Here is a 12,500-nt window from a genome sequence, read left to right as displayed (position 1 = left end):
CATTTTGGTCATCAAAGTGGTATGCTTTTCATCGTGTTAGCGCAACAAGAGACGAATAAATTTCTCACCTTTCGTGACCCTTCTGCAGTGAAGCACCCTGAAAAGTAAAAAACACCGAAGATTTATAATCGTCCAAAATGCAGAGCTTTTAAGTTATTTGTCAAATGAATGGCACGCCGCTGAAACCTTCACGTGAAAATGTAAACATTTCACACATATTACAGAAAGTTCATGAACGACAGGGTAATGCATTGGTAAAATATTACGTTTTTCTATATACTTATGTGTATGTACACAAATATACAAATAGCCATGCGCTGGAGTCACCCGGAAAAAAGATAAAAGACTGTTGATTTTTAAATTGAAAAGAAAGTTTTACGAACTCTAATCCAAGCTGTATATATAAATAAATCCACACACGTACTGTATATGCATATACATACATACATATATATATATATATATATATATATATATATATATATATATATATATATATACATATATATATATATAATGAATTTTATCACATCACCATGATTTATATGCAAACATTAAGCTATAAACGTCGTTTAATATCCAATTCGTGCCACTTCGGGAATATCACCGAAGGGGAACTATAAGTGATAAATGGTTTGGTACTTAAGTGACTCAAACCAACGACTTCCAGTCGATGTCGCCAACCATATTCCCGAAGTAGCGCGAACTGGATATTAAAGATTTGTAGTTTAATGTTTGTGATATATGTGTGTGTGTATGTATATATATATATATATATATATATATATATATATATATATATATATATATATATATATATATATATATATATACATATATATATATAATATTGTATATATACATATTTATATACATATATATATATATATATATATATATATATATATATATATATATATATATATATATATAATGTACTGTATACATAAAACTGTATCTTTTGTGGTGAAAAGACCGACATATGCATGACTGACGAACTAAGTCTCGGTCACTGCAAGAAAAGCGACAGTTGAAGGACTCCTCTTCCTAGGTGATACAACATCAGAGAAAAACAGAGCAAATGCAATGAATGGCAAGAGAAAGTGGTCTAGTGTGAAAACTCTCGCGTTCACTACACCAGCACATTATCCCTAGTACCAGGAGTCCCATTTATATAATCGAAAAGCCCAAAATAATGTCCACAGAGACGCCAAAGATATTGTCAGATCTGATGAATTTCACAATTTTCTTGCAGTGTTGGGGAATTGAACGATTATTAAATTTATGGATATGAAGCAAACTTCCCATGAGAGCTCTGATTACCCAATTCAGGGATAATGTCCGGATCTGCATTAACAGCATCACACAACACTAGGCATAAACAAGACGCTGAGCGTAATAAAGATACCTCAGAATAAGTAATGAATGTGCTCGTGAATTGGTAGAACAAGAAAGGGTTTGAAAGAGTTCGCTGATGAAAATGCGAAATCTATGGGCGTGAACGGACAATTAGAAGGACAAACATATCCCGTCAACTACAGCAGAAATAGACTTTTCATATAAGAAATTTAAGAGTGAAGCCATAAACAGGGAGTTTAGCTAACAACACCTTATGCCATAGCATATCACTTCACCAAAGATCCTGAGAAAGGACCACTAGGTATGAGTGAAGTAGGAAAGATCACAGATGATCTTGCTTTACTGAAGCCATACTAGTGACCAGAGAGAAGGCAGCATATACGCATAATACCCAGGAAGCGAGAGAGCGCGCGCAAGATGAAGTTCCAAGGTGCAATGTGTCTTAGGTGGTTAATGTACTACAATTATGGCTTCGTTGGAGGTGTAGGAAGTGGATTATTAGGGAATATCTACACTTATTTTCAACGTTAGCACACACACACATATATATAATACATATAATATATGTATATATACATATATATATATATATGTATATATAATGTACTGTATACATAAAACTGTATCTTTTGTGGTGAAAAGACCGACATATGCATGACTGACAAACTAAGTCTCGGTCACTGCAAGAAAAGCGACAGTTGAAGGACTCCTCTTCCTAGGTGATAAATTATCTAACCCAGAATTCTCTTGCATACGTGAACATGCAAAGAAATGCAAAGCCGATATTAACTACAAAGATTTTAAAATCATAGGCCGAACTCCCAACGACCAACAACTAGCAATTTTAGAATCACTTTTTATTAAACAACTTGTCCCCCAACTAAATACTCAGACCACCTCAACACCTCTATACCTCTCGTGAGTTCACGTCGAAGCTGAACCTGACCCGGACTGTCACTCGGTCTGTGCCTTCAGCACTACTTGGTAAATAAACACTCTTCCTTTTTAACATACTGATACTTTTATGTTATAATTTTATGTTATGTTATTCCGAGTCTGTTTTTTAATATATGTTTCTTTTATTATATAGCTTTGAAAATGGGACTGAACGTCTTGAAACGTCAGCAGCTAAATAAAGCACCTAGAAAGGAATAAAGAAGTGTCCTTCTCCTCGCACTAAATTGCTATATATATATATATATATATATATATATATATATATATGTATATATATATATATGTATATATATATATATATATATATATATATATATATGCATATATGCATTTACTTCCGTCCAAAATTTTCCCTTAGAATAGTGGCTCCCGGTTGTACCCTTATTAATCTCTGCAATAATTTGGGGACGATATTGCTGGCCCAATGGCCATGTCCCGAAGGGTAGTCATGACGAGGGATTTTGTGATGATGGCCTCTGACATTCTCTAACAATCGCCCATGCAGACCAACTGCTGATCAGACCACCAGCAGTGTAGTAATGCATTTCTGTTCCGAAGATAGTTCCTTTTCATCTTGTGTCTCTTTGAGCTCCTCTCTTCTCACTCCCACTCAACCTTTCCTTCACTTCACTGAGCATTCCAGTCTCCCTCATTCCCTTAACGCTTCAAAATTTCCCTTAATTCCTTCCTTGGTGGCGTTTTTCTGTGCAATGCTCAATCACCTTTAATTTCCATAAGGATATTTTCATAAATTCTTTTACTTTTACATATTGTAAAATGTGTCACACTTTCCGTAAAATTATTTAATCCTGCTTTCCAAAACCTCCCTTTCCTTAATCCCCCTCTTTCACTCTTTTCATCGAACATCCTGTTAGTTGAAACGCCCGACAAATTACAACCAACAAATTAATCAATCAATCATTCTCACTGACTAAGTCTCCTGTCTAGTTTCATGCTAATTCTCACAACTCCCTTGCGGATTCTCCAACAAAAGCCACAGGTAACTGACTGATCGTAACTTATCTGTAGTTACAACTGAAGTCATTATCAACCACATTAGAAACCAGATCTTGCTTCACACATAGATATTCTGTTATCACAATTACGCTTCAGATTTCCTGTGAAACAATCTCCACAATAAACAACAATCTAGATTTGTTTCTAGTAGCAGTGAGCCATATCTGCAGTATAAAAAGGAAAGGCATTTAAATGTTTGCTGGGAAGATGTAGGCTGAGCAAGAGTAGGTATAGAATCAAGTAAAATGGCTGGCAACTGCTTACAAAAAATTACTTTAAAGAGGTCAGCATCAACCTAATTTTTTTTTTTTAATTAAAGGTAGCTAAAAATAAACAGCAACTTGACTACAAGAAGGCTGTGAAAGGCATCAATATGGATCCAACACAACGTTCAAACAATAGTAAAGGATGCTTATTCCTTATTGCTTCATGTGCATGAATAATTATCCCATCATACACTGTCCCTTTTTATGTTCACTTTAGTACAAATACCGGTACTTATCGATTAACTGAAACCTTAGTCAGTTAACTTGAAGTTTCCCATACTCATTTTGTACCCATTATCTGTCTGTCTACATACAAGTATATCACATTTCTCATTCCGACTTTATTTTCCATTCTAAATCTGCTTCTCAGATATCTTGAGCAGTCTATCACAATACTATTTATTTTCATTGACTGTTACAAGACAAAGCCTTGTGGTAAATTTCTGCAGTCAAAAGGATTTGAATAACCTTCCCATTAATAAATCTTTTGGTCATTTCGAGGAATTTCAATGTTACTCTGAATCGTGTATTTAATCTGATTATAACAATTCCCAAATGACACATTAAATGCTGTTTCATAATTTACAAGAAACGGGATTAAATTCTTCTTTTGGATTAGTGCAGCTGTAAACAAATTCTTGAATGACTCTACCTTCTGACTCATCATCTGCTCTTTAAGATAATAATTTCACTTCACCCTTCAAACGAAGTTCTTTTTCCATTCAGAATAGTAAGTTCTCAAAAAAAAAAAATAGAATATCCTTTCTATTTTAAGGAAAACACCTGGAAGAGCATTTAAATCATATAAAATATTTTAGAGGAAATAAAAAAAGACAGAAAAATTATGCTATGTGATTTACGTGAAAAGAAAGATCACGTGAATATACAAAAATAGTCTCTGTTATTGCATATCACCCACCTAGCCTCTTTGCATATGAATCAAGTTCATATCCTTTCTTTAAATAATTATTACTTTCAGTTTCTAGCAAGAACCTTTATATATATATATATATATATATATATATATATATATATATATATATATATATATATATATATATGTGTGTGTGTGTGTGTGTGTGTGTGTGTGTGTGTGTGTGTATGCATAACTGATTCACGAAGATATGGAACATGATGAATGTATAATTAAAAAAAGTCCTTCTTCGTGGCATTTGCCTATATATATATATATATATATATATATATATATATATATATATATATATATATATATATATATATATATATATATAATAATCGCAGGCCAACGAAGATGAGCAACGTCGGCTCTAATCAGTATTTGGAAGGGTAACCACCAAGAAATACCAGACGATCATAACGACACATGCGTCGTGGATCTAAAATACATGTTGAAAACCGGAAAGGTACCTCGAACTCCCCTTCTATAAGGAAATGGCTTTTAGATGGAAAAGAACAAAATATATATCATATTGCCGTACACAGTATATACATATATGTATATATATATATATATATATATATATATATATATATATATATATATATATATATATATATATATATATATATATATATATATATATATATATATAATACACGTGTGCGTGTGTGTGACCTTCGAATAACAGAGACAAGAGAACGAGAAAGACTTCAAGCCTTTATGGTATCATATACTCAACAACTGTTACAAATCTAAGTAGAAAAAACTTTCTTCAGACTTCTTTAGCCGAAAGAAAGAATTCGGCAAAGAGATCAGCAAAAAGAACCCCTTTTACAAGAAGACCAGTTGGATATTTGCTTGCAGTCTTCATCGAGAAGCTTTGCTGGTCTAAGAAGAAAAATTTATTAGACAAATGTTATTCCCTTCAACTAATAACCTGATTTAGTACAGAAATGCTTGAAAATCGAGGGTTTACTATTTCGAAGAGGTTTTAATCATCTGTTGTCTAGCAATTCTAATGTAACTTTGTCTGTGAGTGGCCACCTTTTCTTGTTTGTACTCCTAAACGATGGCAAAATATACTGTAAAATCCCCGCAAAGAAACTCTAGAACATACGTGCGCTGTTTTTGTGTGAACGTTTAAAGAAGTATACAGACTGCCACGTCGCAGTTACTACCACATTCATACTTCGCCTATTGAATCAAGGGTGCATGGGGTTCGCAGTTCTATAATATGCAACGATATTACAAAAACGTCTACAAAGAATATATGATATAGCCTACATAACGCATAGAAACCTTCGTAAGTTCGCACTGTTTACAATTAAATATTTTTAATACGTAAAGAGTACTTTTGCAATGTGTAAGGAACCTAGTTTGTTCTCTGCTTTCTTAAATCCTGCAAACTTTCCTTGCATTTTTGTTATACTTCATTTTGAAACATATCTCATCATAATCATTTTTATTTAGGTAAGCTATCGTTCTTGGCCAGCAGCCTTTAAGTTGGGATTTATTTTTGTACTATATCAACCTCCCGTTTACCATAAATCTGTGAGTTTTGAACTTTAATTTCCTTAAAGCAACACCCTATACTTGGCTAGCTAAATATCACTAGTGTGGTCAGTGTCAAATATCATCCCCACGTAATGATATGAATTTCTTCTCAGCCAATATGAAAAGATGGTCATAACTTCCTTATATTACATAATTCTATACTGTAGGTGCCGGGCCTTCTCAACATCGCACCTTCCTAACGCAGACTTGTTTTTCTGATCGCTGGTCTTTTCTTGGCAAACTTGGGCTGCCATTAGTAAGTGATCTTGTCAGTGGTTTTCGCCTCCACTTACATGTAACACTGCTTGAAAGTAGCTGTAAAGAACCGTCGATCAAGATTGGGTTAAAGTAGTTCTTAATGTCCAATGAAAGTGCACAAAAAAAGAAAGAATATTTACTTATTCGTACGATGTCTAGGTATTCGCGTCGTGATCTTTAGCCAAACCATTTCTTCATTAGTGTCACAGACCGTCATCTGACTGACATGATGTTAATGCATAAAAATCTTTCTTCGATGAAACACTTCTGTGTGTAGATATTCTTTGACTAATCGCTCTTCCTCTTGTACTCTTTCCCTCCTTCTTTTAGCCAATTTTATACGTCGCTTTAGACTCTTACAGCTTTCTTTCCACACAATTTTAATCAAATTCCGTATCATTTATTATGCTGCTGTAATACTTTCATTTGCAAAAACTGGTCATCTCTAACATATTTTATTAGTTTTTTCTATTAAATGAATAGCGTCATTCTACTTTTTCTTTCACGTTTGTTCATCCTCTATTCCATATTTCTGTAACTGCTTTGCGAGAGCATTTCATCTTCTAATGAATGCTATGTTCACTTGATATCATTATTATTTTCTTTCTTAGCAGCCTTTTTTATTATCAATCGCATCACTCGCTCTTAATCCTTCATCCGATTCTCTTTCGCTCTTTTTGCTATGGAAAGGGATATTTCATCTTTTGTACCCACCCTTCCATTCCGACCATTATCCGCGGCATATTCTTGACATCAACAACTAACCTCTCTCCGCTTTTAGGCTCATCTGCTCATATGTCAAATATTCTTTATCTCTTGTCCTCCCACTTGCTTTTCGAGTGTGATTCGCGCCGAGGTTATTCTTAGGTGGCTCTATTAAAAACGCTTCCAAGATATTATCTGCTCACTCGATATCTCCCGCCGGTTCCTTTCTGTTCTGGCGCACTGCTCGACATAGCAAATATTCCCCTCGTTTTCTTCTTTTTTTTTTCTTGACAATTTCTCATAATGCATTTGGAATTTACGCTACTCGACGTATGTCAATATTCCAATCCATTTACAGAATTCTAAACAGCTTATCTGATGTTTAGGTTTTATGCTGTTCGATGTACTCTCGTTTGTTTATTTTTCGATCATTTCTCCTACTTCATTTAGACTTTTCAGTTTTCGACGCACTCTTGATTCATTGTTTTTCAACAAAATAACAAACTCCATTTAGATTTTACCCTCTTTTCTTTTTTATGCAATGTTTTTTATTTCTTTTAGACCTTACACAGCTAATCGGGTTTGAATTTTCCTCTCGTTTCTCTGTATTCCGAAAACATCTTAATTCCTTTATATACTGCACTTGCTAATACCATAAGCAAAGGTATTTTTCTTATGAAATTAAAACCGTAATCAGTGATGAGCGAAATTTTACAAATAACTCAATATGGCCTCCATGTCGACTTGAAGTAATAAACCTTCAAAAATAGTGTTTTATTACAATGAAACTGCTGAAACTCACTGTAGACTTCTTGATCTCAGTGTCTCCCTTCATCGCCGAAAGGATTCCCGTGCCAAATTCTCAAAAGAATTTACGATGCCAAAGCAGTTTCAAGACGGAGAAAGATTTAGAAACCATTCTTAGCTATAATTCCATCCTCATTAACAATTAGGTTTTCCCATAGCGTTATATCACCTGAGAGAGATGAGTTCTAAAACCTTTTACCTATTCTTGGAAATTATGAGGCAATATTTGTAAAAGTTCATTTCTTTCCCAATCTTAAGGCACCCTTAGCCCCGCCCCAACCATAACCACCCCACCGTAATTCACGAATTTCAGACCCATATCTTTCCTTCTTTCATTTCGAGTTCCATTTCATCAGATATTCTGTGAACTTGACGAGAATAAAAACTCACTTTAGTGGCTCTTTTTCTTTCTTATTCGTAAAACTTTTTCTTCTTTTACTGTGAACCTTTATTTAATATGTAACAGAGGGAGACGATCAATAAATAATTTAATGAAGAACGAAAAGCTTTATGGGGTGAAATATTTTGAAATTACTCTCGGAAAAATTAATACAAATCTGAAATGTAACTCAAATTTTTTCCGATGGAATAACACTCAAAATGAAATCTACTTTCAACTCACTACCAAAGCATAAATAATTTATGCGCGTAGGCTCAAAGTGCATGAGTTTTCTTTCTTGGATTAAAACTTAAGCAAAATCGCCAATGAGAATTTCTGACAAATTTTAAAAAGCGGTGGAGAAAATGTGTACAATAATTTGCGAGTGATAAGTGTGGCAACACTAAAAATCAACCTCACATTGGCATCGAACCCTGGACTCTCGAGTGAAGATATGAATCTTATGCCCTGAAAGGGACACATTTGGGTATCGTTTTATGTGGAACGCTGGTTTATCATCATTTGTAATTCGTGAACAAGACGTTGTTACATCAAGTTCATCTAAAGATCGACAACAGTTAATCTGAACTATTCCCCATTTAAGTCAATGTTTGTAAAAGAAACTAAAGACAGCACTTAATAACTGCATTAAAAAGCATAAAAATTAGTGTTCATATCCACTCTGTGAGAGAGAGAGAGAGAGAGAGAGAGAGAGAGAGAGAGAGAGAGAGAGAGAGAGAGAGAGAAATCCCATTCGAAGTTAGATGAAATCAGTTTGACCTTTCGCTCTGATCTAGGTAAAATACTCCCATAAGACAACAATATCATCTTAATGTTGAACTCGTGTTTATTCATGTATGTATGTCTGTACATGTGTATGTTAGCAACGCGGCTGAGCATCGCTTCATCCTTACATCTCAACATAATAATCAGCGTTTGGGATTTCAAGTGTTTGATAAGATCAATATTATTAAATCAATGACAGTCTTAAAGGTCAAGGGAATGCTCTTCTCGCCTTCTTACTACGTCACAATCCCTTGCTCCTCTGAGAGAGAGAGAGAGAGAGAGAGAGAGAGAGAGAGAGAGAGAGAGAGAGAGAGAGAGAATGGGAAGTAGGGAGTGGAGTGGAGTGACAGAGATAAGTTAACACCAGTAATCAGGAAAAAATATAGACAGATACTGTCATTTGTAAGAGAGTCTAGATGACTGGATCCTAAATGAATCAGACATACAACGGGATGGGGTAACAAAATACCCAGCGAGAAGTCGTAATTTATAAGGAAAACGAAATATATTGATGACAATACTAAAGAAGGAAAGATAATTATAATGAAAACTATACAAGCACCGCTACCAGGTGGGATAAACTCCAAATGATTCATTAGAAAAATTAATAGTGTGTGTGTGTGTGTGTGTGTGTGTGTGTGTGTGTGAGAGAGAGAGAGAGAGAGAGAGAGAGAGAGAGAGGTGGGGGGGCGGCTGCCGGCGAATACTGAGGAGCACAAGATAAAATCCAGACCGCTCATCCCCTACTTTAACCTTTAAGATCTTGAAACGTTCTACACCCTTTTTATTCCCATAGGTGGGCATTTTTTTTTTTTTTACTTTGGCTGTCAAGAATCAGGGAGAAGTCCTCTCATTAGATACTAAAAATATAACTTTTTGGAAATAATTCACATGCAGAAAGAGCAGTGGAAATCAAGAAAAATAGTTCATAATACACACTCTCAGACACAGACACATATATATTATATAGATATATATATATATATATATATATATATATATATATATATATATATATATATAATAAATAAATAAATATATATATATACACATAATTAGAGAGAGGCTAATGAAGTGATACTACCCAGATTGCAATTTTTCATATAACCTAATTAATTAGATGCAAAACCAGCGGGAGAGAGAGAGAGAGAGAGAGAGAGAGAGAGAGAGAGAGAGAGAGAGAGAGAGAGAGAGAAACGTATCCTACTGGCAAGTAACGGATGAAGTTACCAAAGTTTAAAACAAATTAAAAAAAACAACCAGTACTGTAATGAATCAAAGAGCCTAAACAGCTAAATTAAGTCAGAAATACAGCGAGGGTGGGGAGGAGCATGTTATAAAATACTCAGCGACCGAGGTCGTAATTTATATGGGAAACGAAATGAATCGATAAAAGAAGAGAGAGAGAGAGAGAGAGAGAGAGAGAGAGAGAGAGAGAGAGAGAGGGGGGGTGGTGAGGAGGCTGGAGGTGAATACTGAGGTGCACAAGATAAAATCCAGAGCTCTCATCTCCTTCTTTAACCTTTAATATCTAGAAAACGCTACCTCCTTCTTTATTCCAAGAGCTGTTCTTGTTTTTACTTTACCTGGCTGAGCTGGTACTTTTGATATGTCAGGAATCTGGGACAAGTCCTTTCATCATGCCTAAATAATTCCTTTCTTTTCTAGCCTTAAAAGAGAACCCAATCGATCGATAGTTGTTTGTAAGCAAATCACATGTAGAAGGATCAGTGGAGATCAAGAGAATACACGCATATATATATATATGAGAGAGAGAGAGAGAGAGAGAGAGAGAGAGAGAGAGAGAGAGAGAGAGAGAGAGAGAGAGGAGGGGAACCTTGAGACTAACAAAATTGAAGGTACATAGACCGAAAGAGAATGCTCACATCATAAGAATACTGGTTTCCGAAATAGGCCTATTACGCATCACTCTTTCCAAAATAATAGCCTTTTGTGCTAAATCACCAAACCGAATATAAACACTTACAGGTTTGACCTATAAATCTTCATCTATATGTGGAGACCTGCGTGTCGAAGGTATTATACCAGTTTCTTGAGAGCAGAATACCCTACTATTCTAACCACTTCATGCCAGCTAATTCACAAAAAAAAAAAATCTTGCTCGACTATAGGCCTGAAGCATTGCGTTCTATGTAGCATCAAGGCAACAATTTCTACATAATTTTATGTCTGTAAATTCGTATGTAACATGGGAACGTTCGTAACCTTCTGTTACTATGGTGACGCTAGGTTTGACAAAATGCTTGAGCATTACATGAATCGTGATGCTTGTGTATTGTGGGTGTATTTTTGCCATTTTCGCCGAAGGTCCTGTGTGCATGCGTGTTCGTGCATTTCAGACAACTGCATTACAATGTATATTAAGTACCTGTAAGGAAGGGCAACAGCAGCAATAACAGTAATAGCAGCAGCAACAACAACAGGAGATCAGCAGCAGCAGCAGCCTCTTGCTATGGCAAGTAGGAGGAGATGATGATGGTAGTGGAGGCGAATGTCGGAAGGTTTCCTGGGTTAGCAGCAGCAGCAGCAGCAGCAGCAGCAGCAGCAGAGCGATCGAAAGCGCGACCGAACCTTCTCTCCCTCATCAGAGGGGAAGTTGTTATGCTCAACTAAGCTTCAACAGCAACACGAAACAACACAAACTGCATCACTAACTCCAGCGTTGCCTTGATACTTCATCACTGCCCTTCCCATTGTCGCCTCTTTCCGTGTTTTTTTTTTTTTTTTTTCTCTCTCTCGCTCTTTCTCCCGTCTATCTCTCTTCCTCTCTATTCCCTTATAATTCTCTTGGATTTTTAACCAAAATTCAAATGTGACGGGAAGGGTCGACAGAGGTCACCGAGAGTAGCGTTTAGAGGTTAATCGAACAAGATCTTTGGTGGGATTGGGATGAAAAGCAAAGTTGAAGGGAGAGAACAAGAGAGAGGTTTGGGAGAGCCTTCAGCAATAGCAACAGGAACAAGCGCGGTCACTGCTCAAGCCCTACTGAACACACATCCCATCGATCACCTCTACCCCTGTGTGCAGCGAATGCGTGCGTGCGTGTGTCTGCACCTTCCCTTCCCGCTCCACAGCAGCACCGTCGCTATCACCACGGCCTTCTAAAACACCACCGTCAATTTTTGACACTAGACTACGTCGTATTCCTATCTATTTCTTGCTTCGCGGTCGGAAAACTACCCTGCATTTAATATCTGATGGGAGGTGGTCTCAACGGTCCGCCCTCGAACCTACATCCGGGAATCCTCGTCTTCTACCCGTTGTCTTCATGCTACCTGAGCACCGTAACTCATCTACTCGTGCACAATCTGATCACGGTGATAATTGTCTTCGAACGCCTTTAGATTTCATCTGTCAGTCTCCCTTGTTTTGCTCTCCATAAAAAAAAAAAAAATAGGGAGCTTTTATTCATCCAAGTTTTTCTCCAGTTACCCTTCGACAGCTGCCTCCATTTTCCCTTTCCCACCTC

The 12,500-nt window shown here is 36.0% G+C and overlaps 1 protein-coding gene across 5 annotated transcripts in view; it reads right to left on the bottom strand.

The window, feature by feature from the left end:
• Positions 1-12,500, bottom strand: part of LOC136839390 (probable G-protein coupled receptor 21) — a 90,072-nt gene that overhangs the window by 63,143 nt on the left and 14,429 nt on the right. The window contains exons 1-2 of one of the 5 annotated variants that reach the window (XM_067105368.1): positions 11,400-12,150; positions 69-97 (exon numbers count right to left, since the gene is read on the bottom strand). The exons of 1 other annotated variant lie outside the window; for it this stretch is intronic. The gene's annotated coding sequence lies outside the window, so the exon portion shown is untranslated. Of the gene's footprint in view, positions 1-68; positions 98-11,399; positions 12,151-12,500 lie in introns of those variants that run through there. 3 more of the 5 variants (XM_067105370.1, XM_067105369.1, XM_067105366.1) reach the window with 3 other exon arrangements.

This window comes from Macrobrachium rosenbergii, chromosome 6, assembly GCF_040412425.1.
Source record: "Macrobrachium rosenbergii isolate ZJJX-2024 chromosome 6, ASM4041242v1, whole genome shotgun sequence".
Taxonomy (NCBI): Eukaryota; Metazoa; Arthropoda; class Malacostraca; order Decapoda; family Palaemonidae; genus Macrobrachium; species Macrobrachium rosenbergii.
The sequence above is the reverse complement of the archived record's forward strand: the minus strand, read 5'-3'. Positions and strand labels throughout refer to the sequence as shown.